Raw genomic sequence first — 14,953 nt, 5'->3', positions numbered from 1 at the left:
GTATGAGGAACTTGGTTTCTATAGAACCCTATTTCAAGTACTTTCCAATAATACTTTGAAAATCTAACTACACGTGGAAGTTATCCTTTTTTGGGTGCAGCTGTTAAAAGCAGGTAGTTGTGCTTTGCATTAAAAAAGATACAATAGTGGCCTGACCTGTGGTGGCGCAGTGGATAAAGCGTCGACCTGGAAATGCTGAGGTCGCCGGTTCGAAACCCTGGGCTAGCCTGGTCAAGAAACATATGGGAGTTGATGCTTCCTGCTCCTCCCCCCTTCTTTCTCTCTTGGTCTTTCTGTCCTCTCTCTCTCTCTCTGTGTATGTCTCTCTCTCTCCTTTCTAAAATAAATTTTTAAAAAAACTTGAAAAAAAAAAAGATACAATAGCTTTAAAACATAAACCACAGGAGATGAAGAACCATCAAGAGCTGCGATTTTTTACCTTTTTCATCTCATGGTACACAAACTAATTACTAAAACTCTGTGGCACACCAAAAAGTACATTATATATTTTTTTAATTGTTGATTCATTCACACTAGGTAGCTACTGTTGTGTCGGCTGTCGTTTTTAAATTTGACAATCTAAGGGAAAAGGGTCAATGCCCCTGACTAAATAGTCATGTATTGCATGTTTTAAAAATTCTTGCAGCACAAAAATGTGTGGAAGATGCTGGTTGAGGACGATTCTTATCACTATCTAGAGGATGACTAGAAGGAGACAGCAGGTGAGGCCCAATATACATGCCAGGCAAGGAGCATGGGTTTGATTCTATTAGCCACTGAAGAGCCTTCAGCAGAGCAGGTACAATTACTTTGGTGGCAATGTAAAGAACTGACTTAAGGACGTGACTAAGAGCAAGTTGACCAGGAAATGCTGAGTATCTGAAATAAAGTACTGAGGGTTGGCATGAAGGGAAAGGTACAGGTTCCATAAATATTAGGGAGATAAGATTTGTGCTTGAGCGGACAAAAAAAAGAGTTGGGGATTCCCTTTGCTCAGGAAGCCTGGCTTGTTGCAGGTGCTCAAAGTAGTGACGGTTAATGACTACATTTCCCATAGCCCTTATGGCAACGTCGCCTACATTTCCCAGAGGGCCGTGCGATGCTCGCGTGGGCCCTCAGCGTCCGTAGGAACAAAAACGGTAAACTGAAGGCATTGTGCTCTCTGACGTTGCTTTATAACCATATTTCCCATTCTCTTTCCTCACTTCATCCCCCTTCTCTGTATCCGCTTCTCTGTGAACGGGCTTCAGGAGCTCAATACCCGGGGACTTGTCTCCTTGGCAACAACCTCACATTACCGATTTGGTGCCATGACCAGAAGTGGACTGTGTACGGAGCCCCCTGGGAAATGTAGTCCAGCCTTCCTGGAACCGCGCCAGGTCGAGTATTTCTACTACTCAGTCCGCATAACCAAGAGCTGGGTGATGAGGGCGCATAACCTGCCCGCAAGTAAGCCTTGGGTAGGGTTGTTCTGCACACAGCCATCTGCAGACCTAGTTCACGAGCGGTCGTAGAGCCACAAGCCGGTGGCAAACGGCTCGCCGCAGAGGACTCTGGGAATTGTAGTTGGCTGGGTCAGGACCACGACCGCGGTCAAAGGGAACCGCAGCCTACTCGCCCTTCTGGTAGTGAGGGTTTTCCGGCGTATGGGGCAGCTTTTCCCGTGTTCTCCGGCCTTCCGAATACCTAGGCAGGTGGACAACTGTCTAGAAAGGCGGAGTGTTGATCCTGGGGGGCGCCGGCCCCGCTCCGCTGGTTCATGGCGAGAGTTTCCAGGGAATATACTTGACTGGCGTTTTGAGTAGACCCATTGTGATGAGAGGGGTCCGTGTGATTCACAGTGGAGCATTTGGAAAACATCTAATCCAATACATTTCTATTACATAAGGGGGTACCCGGAGAAAGTCAGTGAAGTGCCCCAAATCGTGAGTCAAGCCCAAGGCTGTCCTCTCACCACTGATTTCCAGCATAAAGGACGATGCCTGACACAGAACAAGCGCTCAAACCTTTAAGTGCCACTTCATTCTAAGAACCAACTGAAATACTTTAACAAGTTGCAAGATAAAAATTTGAGACATTAGCCAAATGCAATGTGTAGATCTTATTTGGATCATGATTCTGACGACCACAAAATTGTGAATTTTTTTTTAAATCAGAAAAATGTGACCACTGATGATATTAAGGAATTGTTTTAAATTTTTAGTTGGGATAATGATATTGGGGTTGTGCTTTACAAAGGAAAAATAGTTTTAGAAACACATACTGTGGACTTCATGGTTGAAATGATGTCTGCGATTTCCTTGAAAAATACCCAGTGTGTGTGTGGGGGGGGGGGGGGGGCACGGGGAGCAGATAAAAGGAAATCGATCAGATGTCAATAATTATTGGAAGTGGAGATGGGTACAGGGAGATCACTAAACTTTATTTTATTTATTTATTAAGCAAGAGAGAGAGAGAGAAAGGAACAGACAGGGACGACAGACAGGAAGGGAGAAAGATGAGAAGCATCAACTCACAGTTGCAGCACTTTAGTTGTTCATTGATTGCTTCTCATATGTGCTTAGACCAGGGGTGGAGGTGGACTTCGGCTGAGCCAATGATACATTGCTCAAGCCAGCGACCTTGGGCTTCAAGCCAGCGACCTTTAGGCTCGAGGCAGTGACTATTGGGTCATGTCTATGATCCCACGCTCAAGCCGGCGACCTCAGTTTCAAACCTGGGTCCTCAGCATCCCAGGTCAATGCTCTATCCACTGTACCTCTGTGTGGTCAAGGACTAAACTGTTCTCTCACTATTCTCTTTACTATCATATATATGCAAAAGAGTTTTCAAGTGTAATGTTCTCGTTTTCCAGTGATACATACTGAGTTATCTATCAGAAAAACGGTGTACTGTGTGAGATTTGCTTTAAAGTACTAAAGACACACAGAGGAAGTGTGATGGGGCATGGAGAATACAAGAATGGCAGAAAATAAGGGACCCTGAGCTATGGAATCTGGGTAGTGAGCATGTGAGAGTACATTGTATTATTGTACAGTGATGCCTCGGTTTTCGTCGATAATCCATCCAAAAACAATCAGCGAAATCTGAAACCAACAAAAACCGAGGTAATTATTTCCATATGAGTCAATGTAAATCCAATTACTGTACACAATAATACTTACATGTAATTGTAGTATTAGCACTCACAATCAATAAAAAAAAAGCACAAAAACACTGGAAATCAATGGAATTGTTTGGCTAGATGCGTGGAGTGATGCTCACACAACAAGAAACAACGCCACACTGAGCAGGAGAATGCGTGGGTCGCCCTTTGTTTTTGCAAAATTAGCAGTGAGGTCATGTGGGCATGCCAATGAAATCTGAGACAAATTTTTCGTGGAAAAAAATCGATGGAAACTGAATCCAATGATAACTGAAGTCAATGAAAACCAAGGTATTACTGTATTCTCTTTAGTAGGACTTAAAATTTCCATAATCGGGTTTTATTTAAAATTTTTTGTGTGACAGAGACAGAGAGAGGGACAGACAGACAGGAAGGGAGAGAGATGAGAAGTATCAATTCCTCGTTGTGGCACCTTAGTTGTTCATTGATTGCTTTCTCATATGTGCCCACTGGAGGGCGACAGCAGACCTAGTGACCCCTTGCTAAAGCCAGCGACCTTGAGCTCAAGCTGGTGAGCCTTACTCAAACCAGATGAGCTCACACTCAAGCCAGTGACCTCGGGGTTTTGAACCTGGGTCCCCCGCATCCCAGTCCAACACTCTATGCACTGAGCCACTGCCTGGTAAGGCGGGTTTTATTTAATTTTTTAAAATGCATTTTATGTTTTTTCAGCAAGTGTCTGAAATATAAAGAAGCTCAGGAGCAGTTTACCTGAAACTTAACCTTCCCATGGCACAAGTGAGCCTCCTTAAGGGCATCTACATTCAAGAACAATCACAGCAATAAGGGGGTTGTGTCCTTGGTCACCCAGGTTCCTCAAAAACAGAACAGAATTCTGAAAGGAAGGAACCTTCCAGCCAGAAGCTGGCCTGCCCACACTTTAGGCAATTCTATGACCAGGAGGTTTGGGACCCCATGAGGTTCTGCCATGTCCCCAGGAGCTCTGACGCCAGTGGCTGAGGCCTAGATGCGCTTGAAGGAGCAGATCCTGGAGCTGCTGGTGCTGGAGCAGTTCCTGGGCAGTGGAGGTAGAACCCAGGTTAAAGGGTGAGAGTGAGAAATGAGTGACTCACTCCAGCAGTTAGAAGGGAGAACAAATGTGCAAGAATAGGGAGACATCGCCTGACCAGGTGGTGGCGCAGTGGATAGAGCGTTGGACTGGGATGTGGAGGACACAGGTTTGAGACCCTAAGGTCACCAGCTTGAGCACAGGCTCATCTGATTTGAGCAAGGCTCACCAGCTTGAGCCCAAGGTTATTGGCTCGAGCAAGGGGTCACTCGGTCTGCTGTAGCCCCCCGGTCAAGGCACATATGAGAAATCAATCAATGAACAACTAAGGAACCACAATGAAGAATTGATGTTTCTCATCTCTCTCCCTTCCTGTCTGTCTGTCCCTATTTGTCCCTCTCTCTGTCTCTGCCACAAAAAAAGGGGGGGGAGGTATTTGTTCTCCTCCAAAGAAAAGCTAAACCTGTGTTGAACCAACACTGTGTCTCTTTATTCCTCTCAGCTTTGGGACATAAATTGGACCTTGGATGACTGCCTAGAGTTTGGGGTTCTTTTTCCTGTGACATCCTGATTCCATTCTTACCTGGGTATGCTTCATTTAAAGCACCAAACTACTCAATTTTTAAATCATCCTCTAAAGAAACTAAAGTACATAGTCTTCCACCATACATAATCAAATGCAGGTTTCACCTTTCTGGCTGCACTTATCCACCCTCTTCTTGAAACTGAGACGAGGCTCTGGCTGGTTGGCTCATTGTAAGAGCATCAGCAGCTCAGCATGTGGATGTCCTGGGTTTGATTCTTGGTTAGGGCACACAGGAGAAGCAACCATCTGCTTCTCTACCCCTCCTCCACTCACTTCCCTCCCCCTTCTCCTCCCACAGCCATGGCTCAATTGGTTTGAGTACATCAGCCCTGGGTGCTAAGGATGAGTCTGTGGAGCCTCCACCTCAGGCTCTAAAAATAGCTGGGTTTTGAGCATGGCCCCAGATGAGCAGAGCATCAGCCAAAGACAGGGGTTGCCAGTGGATCCTGGAGTCTGTCTCTCTATCTCCCCTCCTCTCACTTGGAAAAGGAAAAGAAAAAAAGAAACAAACTGAGAAGGAAGGGCTTTGACTCTGTACCCTTTCTGTATGCCTCTTGCTGAAAGACTAACCATGGGGCCCTGAGATATGTCATCTTTCTACATTCTCTTCTTAGCAAACTTGTTATCTCTGGGGACACAAATCCAAAGTTTGAAAAATTCCCAGTCTCAGCAGACATCTTGGCCTCATCCTCATAAGGATGAGGATGGAGCTAGAATCATCCAGCACAGCTACCCCCTGATTTCCCGCCCTCAGAGGCTGAGGAAATTCAGGTTTGTGATCTTACATTGCTAGGTTTTAGAGTAATTTGTTACTCAGAGGTAGAAAACTAACACAAGTGTCCTAACAAGATCCGGGGGCTGTTCCCAGGTTTCAGAAGCCAACTGGGAGAGATAGGTTGGATTAAAAACAAAACAAAACTGGGCTTTCTGAGCTGTTCTTTTGATGTCTTTTAAGAACAACTGGACAGAGTATTTGAAACTAGGACATTTAGGGAAAAATTCAGGATATATGGTCATATCGATAGATACAAATTATGATTTACTTTAATATAAATCAAAATTACTTCATTTTCAAGATAATTATTTTATCAAAACTTGAATTAGCCTGACCAGGCGGTGGCGCAGTGGATAGAGCTTCGGACTGGGATGTGGAGGACCCAGGTTCGAGACCCCGAGGTCGCCAGCTTGAGCGCGGGTTCATCTGATTTGAGCAAAGCTCACCAGCTTGAGCCCAAGGTCACTGGCTTGGGCAAGGGGTTACTCGGTCTGCTGTAGCCCCATGGTCAAGGCACATATGAGAAAACAATGAACAACTAAGGTGCTGCAGCAAACAAACAAACAAAAAATTATGCTTCTCATCTCTCACCCTTCCTGTCTGTCTGTCCCTATCTATCCCTCTCTCTGACTCTCTCTCTCTCTCTGTCAAAAAAAACCAACTTGAATTAAAATTTAATTTGAAGTCAAGTTGTACACTTTAAATATTCCATACCTCAATAAAGTTGCAAAACTTTGTTCATAAAATTATTTTTTTTAAGTTTCCATATCTTGCTGATATGGCACAGTGGTGGCACAGTGGATAGAGCACTGACCTGGGATGCCAAGGACCCAGACTCAAAACCCCAAGGTCACCAGCTTGAGTGTAGGGTCGCCAGCTTGAGTGTGGGATCATCAACATGACCCCATGGTTACTGGCTTGAGCCCAAGGTCGCTGCCTTGAGCAAGAGGTCACTAGATCAGCTGTAGCCCCCCGGCCAAGGCATGTATGAGAAGCAATCAATGAACAACTAAAGGAGCCACAATTCCGAGTTGATGCTTCTCATCTCTCTCCCTTCCTGCCTGTCTGTCTCTTGCTCACTAAAAATAAATTAAAATTTACATTATCTCTTGGAAATAAGATTATGAAGGACTTTTTCTGAACATTTTAATTAAATATGTAACATTTAATTATTTTTTGCAGTGAGCACATGTTGCTTCATAATCAGAAAACAAATTTTGAAGAAATACACTGGGGGGAAATGTCTAACAAGATGAAGTAATTACTTTCACTTTTCTCAGACCTCTCAATCTTCTTAATCGTCCCCAGGACAGGACATTTTCTGGGGGGAGAGGCACCTCCACCACCTGCACAAGAATCCCCACACGTCACCAGCTTCAGCCAACTGAGCTTCGGCTCAAACATGAGTCTAGGGAGCTCCTCTCCCTCCCAAGGCAGCGGTAAGAGGCAGCGCCCAGGAAAGAGATCAGGGTCTTTGTTCCTTTCTCCTGGGCCTTCCTGTGTTGAAAAACAGGACAGAACAGCACAGCTTAAGGTCGTGCTGAGAGCCGAGTATGATCATCAAACTAGCATGAGGCCTTAAATCCAGAACTCAGAGGTCCTGAGGTCATTGGAGGACAGCAAAGGGAATGAAAACCTAGTCTCAGTCATCCACAGGTACCCCAGCCACAGCTGGGGTCCTTCATTCCCTGAGGAGTTACACAGGGTACAGTATTGGACTGTTTTGAATTTTGGTGTGATAGCTTTTTAGCCAAACTGCACTCAGTGGTATAGCTCATGGAGAACATTATTGACAACAGTGTTATCTTTTCTTTTTCCCTACATGTAGCCTGTGTTGAGCATTTGAAGGGGACCTGGGAGATCAAGTCACCTTGCGGGATGTGTAGAGGAGGGAGAAGCTTTAGAGAAAGGCAAGGTGGTTGGGAATCATGAGAACAGACCCAGTGAGGCATCCACCCCAACCCGAGTGGGGAACAGGCAGGGTGGAGGGGCTGGCACGCTCTTGTGTCCTTCAGAGAAGAGTCAGCACATCATCGTTTGCTGTCAATTCTCAGAACTCGCCACCCCTTTGTATACATACTCATTGCAAAGCCAAGTAACACCACTAGGGGGCTGCTGCTTTAGATCACAGTGTCCACTGATCTTTCCTCGAGCACAAGGAACCAAGAGTTGACTTCACAGATTTAGACGCGCCCACCGACACCTACATCAGGGGGAACTGCAAGTCTCTTGCTCGAGTGTGCTTTTTTACCTCCCCAAGTGACACATTGGGCAGCTTCTAGAGCAGGGGTCTCAAACTCGCGGCCCGCCAAACAATTTTGTGCAGCCCGCAGACTAATCCACGAAGTTCAAAATATTTTGGATAAAATTAAGTAAGCCTAGGGGCCTACTTGTATTTTTCATTTCTCTAGCATCCTAGCTAGATATTAGCTTAGTTAACAGCAGTTGTGATGCGAACTACAGTTTCTGGTCGTTTTGTGACACTGAGTAAACTGCATGTACGATTGTGCTTGTTGTACTGATTTTTTTTTTGTTTTCAACTGCAGTGAGAAAAGTGTTGCGTAACAGTTGCCTTTTGTAGACCTAGTGCGCCCCGCCGAATGGCTGTGATCTTGCTCTGCGGCCCACATGCTGAGTTGAGTTTGAGACCCCTGTTCTAGAGTCTCCTGTCTCTGCTGAGATTTCTGGGACACAGAACTAAGGGAGGCCAGAGGCAGGAATGACACTGATGTCCACCAGAATGGATGCATGTGGTTGTTAAAGTGTTGAAACACTTCTGGACTTGTTGGTAAGCAGCTTCTGCTGTGGCCCCAGGTGCCCTCACAGCCACTTTGGCCACTCCGGTGACTCTTCCCGATCCTCAGGACTTGTCTGGGTTCCGGCATCTAATGGTTATTACCAAGTCCCGTAAGAGGCCTCCAGGCTCCTGCCCTTGGCTCTCTAGATGAGACCAGCATCTGTTCTAGTCAGTCAGGGTTTGGTCCCCACCAGTAGGTCAGTGATTTAATATCCCCCTTGGCCTCAAGCCTTTATACACTTGCACTGCCCATGGCAGCTGACTATCGTAGCCTCCATCCCTGCCACCTCCCAGGACCTCACTCCTTGGAGATCCCTAACCTTGGCCCCTTGGAGCAACTTCCTTAGCTACCTGTGTAGAAACACTCTTTCTGTGCGGCCGGAAGAGCTCGTGTAATTCTTCCCAAGCTTCTCAGACCTCCCCTCCTGTCACCCCACTGCCGCTTCGGTCCCCTGATTCTTCCTCATCCACTCCCGAGGTTTGTAAAATAATAATTTGAGAGACTTTTCTATAAAAAGTAATACGTGTTTCTTATAGAACATTTTGAAAATACAAATATGTCCAAAAAGGAAATGAAAGTAACTCATATTCTCACTACATATATAGTATTAATAACATTTAAAAAATGTATGATCATTATTCTACAACCTCATTTTTATTGCTATATCATATGCCATGATTTAGTTAACCAATCTCCTATGACAGGCATGGATTTTATTTCAGTAGCTTTTTTTGCACGGAAAAGAGGTAAATTTGGACTTTCTAGGTATGATTTCAGTTGGTGACCTCAGGACTGAGGACAAGTAGTTCAGCTCAGATCAGGAACTTGTGGAAGAAGACGCCACGAGCGCTGCATGCAGCCCCCAGGACAGCTCCGCAGGCGTCAGTACTGGGAGACACCTCAGAATGTTCCAGTACCTGACCCCAGCCTCAGAGAACCTCCCAGAGGGGAGTGCGAGCAGCTTCCCCATCATGAGAAGAGTCTCAACCAGGAGAGACAGAAACTGTGACAGTGACGACAGTGACCAAACCTGTAGGCTCCTGCCTCTGGATCAGGAGCCCCCGTAGCAGATCAGAAAGCGGTGCAGCAGAGAGCCCACAGATGCAGCACGTGTGGCAGACCGAGCCCCCACTCAGCATGGGAGCCACACGGGGCAGAGCCCTCAACTGTGAACGAGTGGGATCATCTTCCAGATCTCCCGGAACCTGGCTGTCAGGCCCGCCTGTGCGACCAGGTCAGGAGGGTGTTACTTTTATGAGGGAAAAGTGGGAATGTGATAGAAAGGCAAAAGGGCAGGGACCGCCAGGCCATGGCAGGAGCGGCGTGCGTGGGAGCTGAAGGGGGATGAGGGCTAAAGCGAGAGCAGGAAAACGCCTTCAGGAGACCCTTGTCCCCCAAAGAGACCCTCTTTGCGTGGCTTTGTAACCAACCGGGTTTGTGATGTGATACATTTTTCTCTCTCTCTTAACAAAAGTAAGACCTGTCCAAACAGAAACTTAAAATACATATAAACATAATGAAAAAAATGTAATTACCCATTCCAGAATCACTGGTAACATTAAATGTCTTCCCAGCAATTTTTAAAAATACATATATTTATATACATTTTCTTCATTATTCAGGTTTCTCTTCAAAAAAAAAAAAAAGGAGTTGGGGAACCCGCTGGGATCCTTAGCCACAGGCAGCCCAGACTTCCTTTCACCAGGCTTTCGGAATGAGAACCAGGCAAGGTTCCCGTACTGGGAACACGGTAGCAATACCTCTTTCGGCCACATGAGGGGGGTGTTTGCTCACGTACATCTGTCCCAGAGCCTCTTCTGGGAAACCATGAAATCTGGTCCAGGATCTGGCAGCCGCGCCCCCCTCCGTCGAGGCCACCGGTAGTTAGTCCTTGCTTTATTGCTCATTTTGCTCACTGCGTCTCTTGGAAACCTTGATTCACGAGGAAAAAAGGCAGAACTCACATTCTCTTTTACCACGCCTTCGGCAGTTTAGTAAATCCTTGAACAGGTGTCTCCTCACTGTTGCAGCCTTGGGCTTCTGAGTGAAGGGATAAACTGGTCAGGTCACCCCCAAACCCAACACTCTGGGGCCCAGTCTCAGGGCGCTAGCTGACCTGGCCCCTCCTCCCCTCCTTCCGCCCGGTGGTCTGTGTTCCTCACACACATTACGCTGGCTCCCTTCTCCGCTCCGTCACTGCCACGCCTGCTAGCGTATTTCTCTCTGGAAGGTGCTTCTCAGCACACAACAGGCTGCTCCTTATTCTTTCAGGCCTTAGCTGACATGTTTCTTCCAGCCAGAAGTCACTCGCAACCCCATGAGTCCGGGTTATGTAATTCCCTTCTGTCCTTAGCATGTGGAGCGTGTGGAATAGACAGCAGCTCTCCCAGTACCTGGCTGTCGCACCCACCTGTGTGACCAGACCAGGAACGTGTTACCTTGACAAGAGAAAGACGACCACATGACCACATGAGAGAAAGGCAGGAGGGCAGGGACTGCCACGGCCATGGGCGGGAGAGACCGCCATAGCCTAGCCCGCTGCCTCCTCCTAGGATGGAAGTGGGGGGGGGGGGCAGGGACCATGTCAATCTCATTCCCTCGCATTCTAGCGCCAGAGCGCAGCGCCTGGCACTCCACAGGGCTCAATACAGGTTTATTAAATCGATGAAGCAATGAATGAGTATGCCTTTCTCTGTTCTCTGTTCCCTGTCCCCTTGTTCAAAAGCCAGTCCACTTCTCTTTCCACCCTCTCGTCCTCCTGTTTCACCAGGTGCCTCTCATTGTCCCCCGAGTCTCTGGGAACATACCCAAGGAACAGTGGTGCTAAAGCACCAGTTCTCTCCCTTGTGATGGTTGGGAGACGGTGAGATTTGGAGTGAGAGAGACTTAGCTTCAAGCAAGGCTCAGACACTTGCTATCTCTACACGTGCCTTTTTTTTTTTTTTCTTACAAAGTGGAGGTGATGAGTGCCAGGCCTGCAGGATTGCTCTGAGAAATCATATTCTGGCCTGACACCTGGCAAGTCATTAGATCATAGTTCTTCCTCCCTCCCTTCCCAGGACTCTCTCCTAACATTCCTCCACCCTGAAACCTTGGGACACAGACTCCTTGCAGTCTCAAAGGTGCTACTGTCTTTCTGATTCCCCTCTCTTTTCTCCAAAGTTCCCCCATGCTACTTGCTGTTGATGCCTCCTTCTTGCCTTTCCTCCATCTTTAGCAGAGATTATAGTGCCAGGCAGAGATTACATGGGTACTAAAAAGATACTTGTTGAACAAATGAATAAATAATGAATGAACCAGCCCCAGAAGTATCTTCTGGGGCACGCTTGCCAGTTGTCAAACATGTGACGGCAGTCACCAGCCTGTTGATGGGCAGGTGGCCTCCTGCCCACTGTGCGGCACCAGTCAGGTTGGGCACATGGAAAGACACAAGGTCAAGCCTGACCTGTGGATCAAGCGCAGTGGATCAAGCGTCGACCTGGAAAGCTGAGGTCACTGGTTCAAAACCCTGGGCTTGTCTGGTCAAGGCACATATGGGAGTTGACGCTTCCTGCTCCTTCCCCCTTCTCTCTCTCTCTCTCTCTCTATCTCTCTCTCTCTTCTCTAAAATGAATGAAGAAATAAATAAAATATATATATTTTTAAAGACACAAGACCAAGACTTGACTGAAGAAAGAAGAGGAAGGAAGAGAGACAGTGAAGAAACATTGTAACCTGTCGAAAGGAAATTGCCAAGAGCTGCAGAGCCAGAGCAGGATTCTTCTCTTATGCACAGATTAGGTAGCACTGCGTGTGGACCCCAAGAATCATGTGCTCAACTGTGTCACCTGAGCGAGCTCTCTCCCACAGGGTGCCTGCCTTCCCTGTAGCCAGAGTCTGCCTGTCTGTGACCAGTGCTGAAAGAACAAGTTCCGATACAATCGTTTTCTACACTTGCCTTTTCATCGTTTTCCTCTTATGAGGCCCCTCTGACACTCTGCCTTGGGTCCTGCACTGCCTCTTGTGTTTCATGAGGTCAGAACACCCCCAAGGGCTCCATTCATGACGAGCAGGGGTCTCCTCCCCAGTCGTAATCTTCGGGTGATGAATAAGGGCTTTCTCCTCACGTGATCACTACCCCCAAGTCATTACTTGGGAGGGTTGAGCTCCAGAATGGCTAATCGGCTGGTGGGCGAGGTTGTGCTTTCTCCGCGCATCATTCCGCTCGTTGAGGATGTAAGTGTTCTCCCGTGTGCGATGCTAAAAGCGGAGCTCTGACGTGGGTTCTGCCTCATCTGTACTGTGGTCCTGCCCTGCGATTTTCTCATCTCCGACAGCTGTCACCTCCCTCTGAGGACTTCCCTACATCGGTACTATTCATAGGGTGTCTCTCTAGTGTACATTAGAAGATGAATGGAAATTTTTCCTATTCAGAATATTCAAAGATTTTTCTCTGCTCTATGAAGTTTTTGATACTCTGCCAGAATGCTGTTCAAATGTTTGGCCACGTGAATCATGCCTGAGGAGTGAGGTTTGGGCATAGAGTCTGGTTTCCCAAAGTGACATCTTTATCAGCATTTAGACCCCAGATCCTGACCTCCGAAGAGAAGCAGTCCTCCCAGGATGACCCCATAGTTCTTCTTTGGCAGAGGTTGAGTGTTTATTGATTTTTAGAGAGAGGGGATAGAGAGAAAGAGAGAGAGAGAGAAGGGGGAGGAGCAGGAAGCATCAACTCCCATATGTGCCTTGACCAGGCAAGCCCAGGGTTTTGAACCGGCAACCTCAGTGTTCCAGGTTGACGCTTTATCCCACTGCGCCACCATAGGTCAGGCCCAGAGGTTGAGTGTTTGTGTTGACAGCACATCCTTGACCCTGGCTTCACACTGTGATGACACCATAGGAAAGGAGAGTGTCACAAGCCCCTGTCTGCAGGAAAGAGCTCTTTCCTCTTGTGATTACAGCAGGAGCAGAGAAAGCATGGGCTGAACCCTTTACTTCACACGGGAATGAAGAGTGACCTATGTTCTGAGCATTCATGGTCATTGCTCCTGTCGCACTCCCCCTGGAATGTGGCCCCCCACCAAATTCTGCCCATCCTCCAAGCCTGGCCCAAAGTCCATTCTTCCCTGAAGCCTCCCTGGGACTCTGTGGGCCTGCAGTTGGATTTCCACTCTGCATATCTGTGAGAGTTCACTGCCTGTTAAACCCTTTCAACACTCACATAATGTTCTAGCCTTTCATTGCCTTTTTATAAAAAGCCTTTTTCTTTTCAAACAGACTCAAAGCTCTTTGAGAAAGGACCATATCTCATCATGGCACCTGAGAGATTCAAGAGACACTGAGAGACTCGGGACACTTGTGGACTGTCCTAAGTCCACATCAGGCTGTGGACACCGCCATTGAAGCTGGCGAACTCAGTATTCAGTCATGGAGGCAGGTGCATTTGTCTCTGACTGAAGACACCCTGGGATGGCTGTCAGTCATTCTCTTCCAGGTCACACAGGAGGAAGGTGATCTTATCCCAGTTGCCACCTCTACCACCTGACACTGCCTACCCCAGGCAGGCCAGCCAGATAGCCACAATATCCATAAGGTGACGTGCTTCATCCCCATTGCCTCAGCTCTGCCTAAGAGCTGTTGCTATCCACCATGCATAGTGCTCAACCTGGGAATGACCTTGGGGAGGGGGAGGCAGGGAACAAGCAAGAAATCAATATTGTCGCAGAGCTGTTCATCAGAGGGTCCTGGCTAAGAATGGCTGGTTCAGTGACCACCTTCAGCATGAGCGTGGAGTTCTTTAAGGGCAAAATCGGAAGCAGCTCCATATTCACAGTGCCTGGCTTGGCATCTAGTAGGTATTCACCTGGCATGGGGTACATGAATTGCCTCTATAGTTACCAGCGACCGGGGTGTTCATGGAGTGATGAGAACAGATGCTAATGACTGTCGTGAATGTCCTCCGGTGCCACTCCCGCTCCCCCACTAGAGTTCGTCATCCCTTTGGTGTATGGCAGAGTTCTGGGTCCCAAGCACAAAACACGGAAAAGGCCTCTGGCTTTTATCAGTCGCAAAATTTCTATCTCCCCTGCAAAAAAAATGGGGGCAGGCGGGGACACATTCTGTGTATACATGCAGGGTTTTGTAGAGCCTTGGAGTGTGCTTCTACCTTTAATGGCTAGTAAGCTAGAATGTTCTTGGTGAGATGGTCAGGGCTGATCCGCAGTGCTGGCACTGCCTGTGGGAACTGCCTTCCCTGGGGACCCGAGGCTCCTGCTGAGCAGCTGGACCTTGAACCTGGTGAAGATGTGAGCCCACCATTGAACATTAAACAAAGAAAGAAAGAGAGAGCCCTCGCCAGCTGCCTCTTCCTCTACTTACCAAGGCATACAAGCTCATCCAGTTGTCTCTGGACAGGAGGACAGCTGGTCACCGTGGTTTTGTGCTCCAGTCTTAGAATTGTTTTGTTGGAATGTCATTTACAGGGGTCTCCAGAATACCCTCTCAGATCACTCCTCCAATGACCATTCCAAGACGAAGTAGATTTCGAAATCATGGAAACAGGCAGAGGAGATTGAAATGGATAATCAAGGGAAGGCTACTGAAGGAGGAAGGGACGGGTGACCCTAAGCTCGGCACTCCT

The sequence above is a fragment of the Saccopteryx bilineata genome, chromosome 4, assembly GCF_036850765.1.
Source record: "Saccopteryx bilineata isolate mSacBil1 chromosome 4, mSacBil1_pri_phased_curated, whole genome shotgun sequence".
NCBI lineage: Eukaryota > Metazoa > Chordata > Mammalia > Chiroptera > Emballonuridae > Saccopteryx > Saccopteryx bilineata.
Note: the sequence above shows the minus strand (reverse complement) of the source record.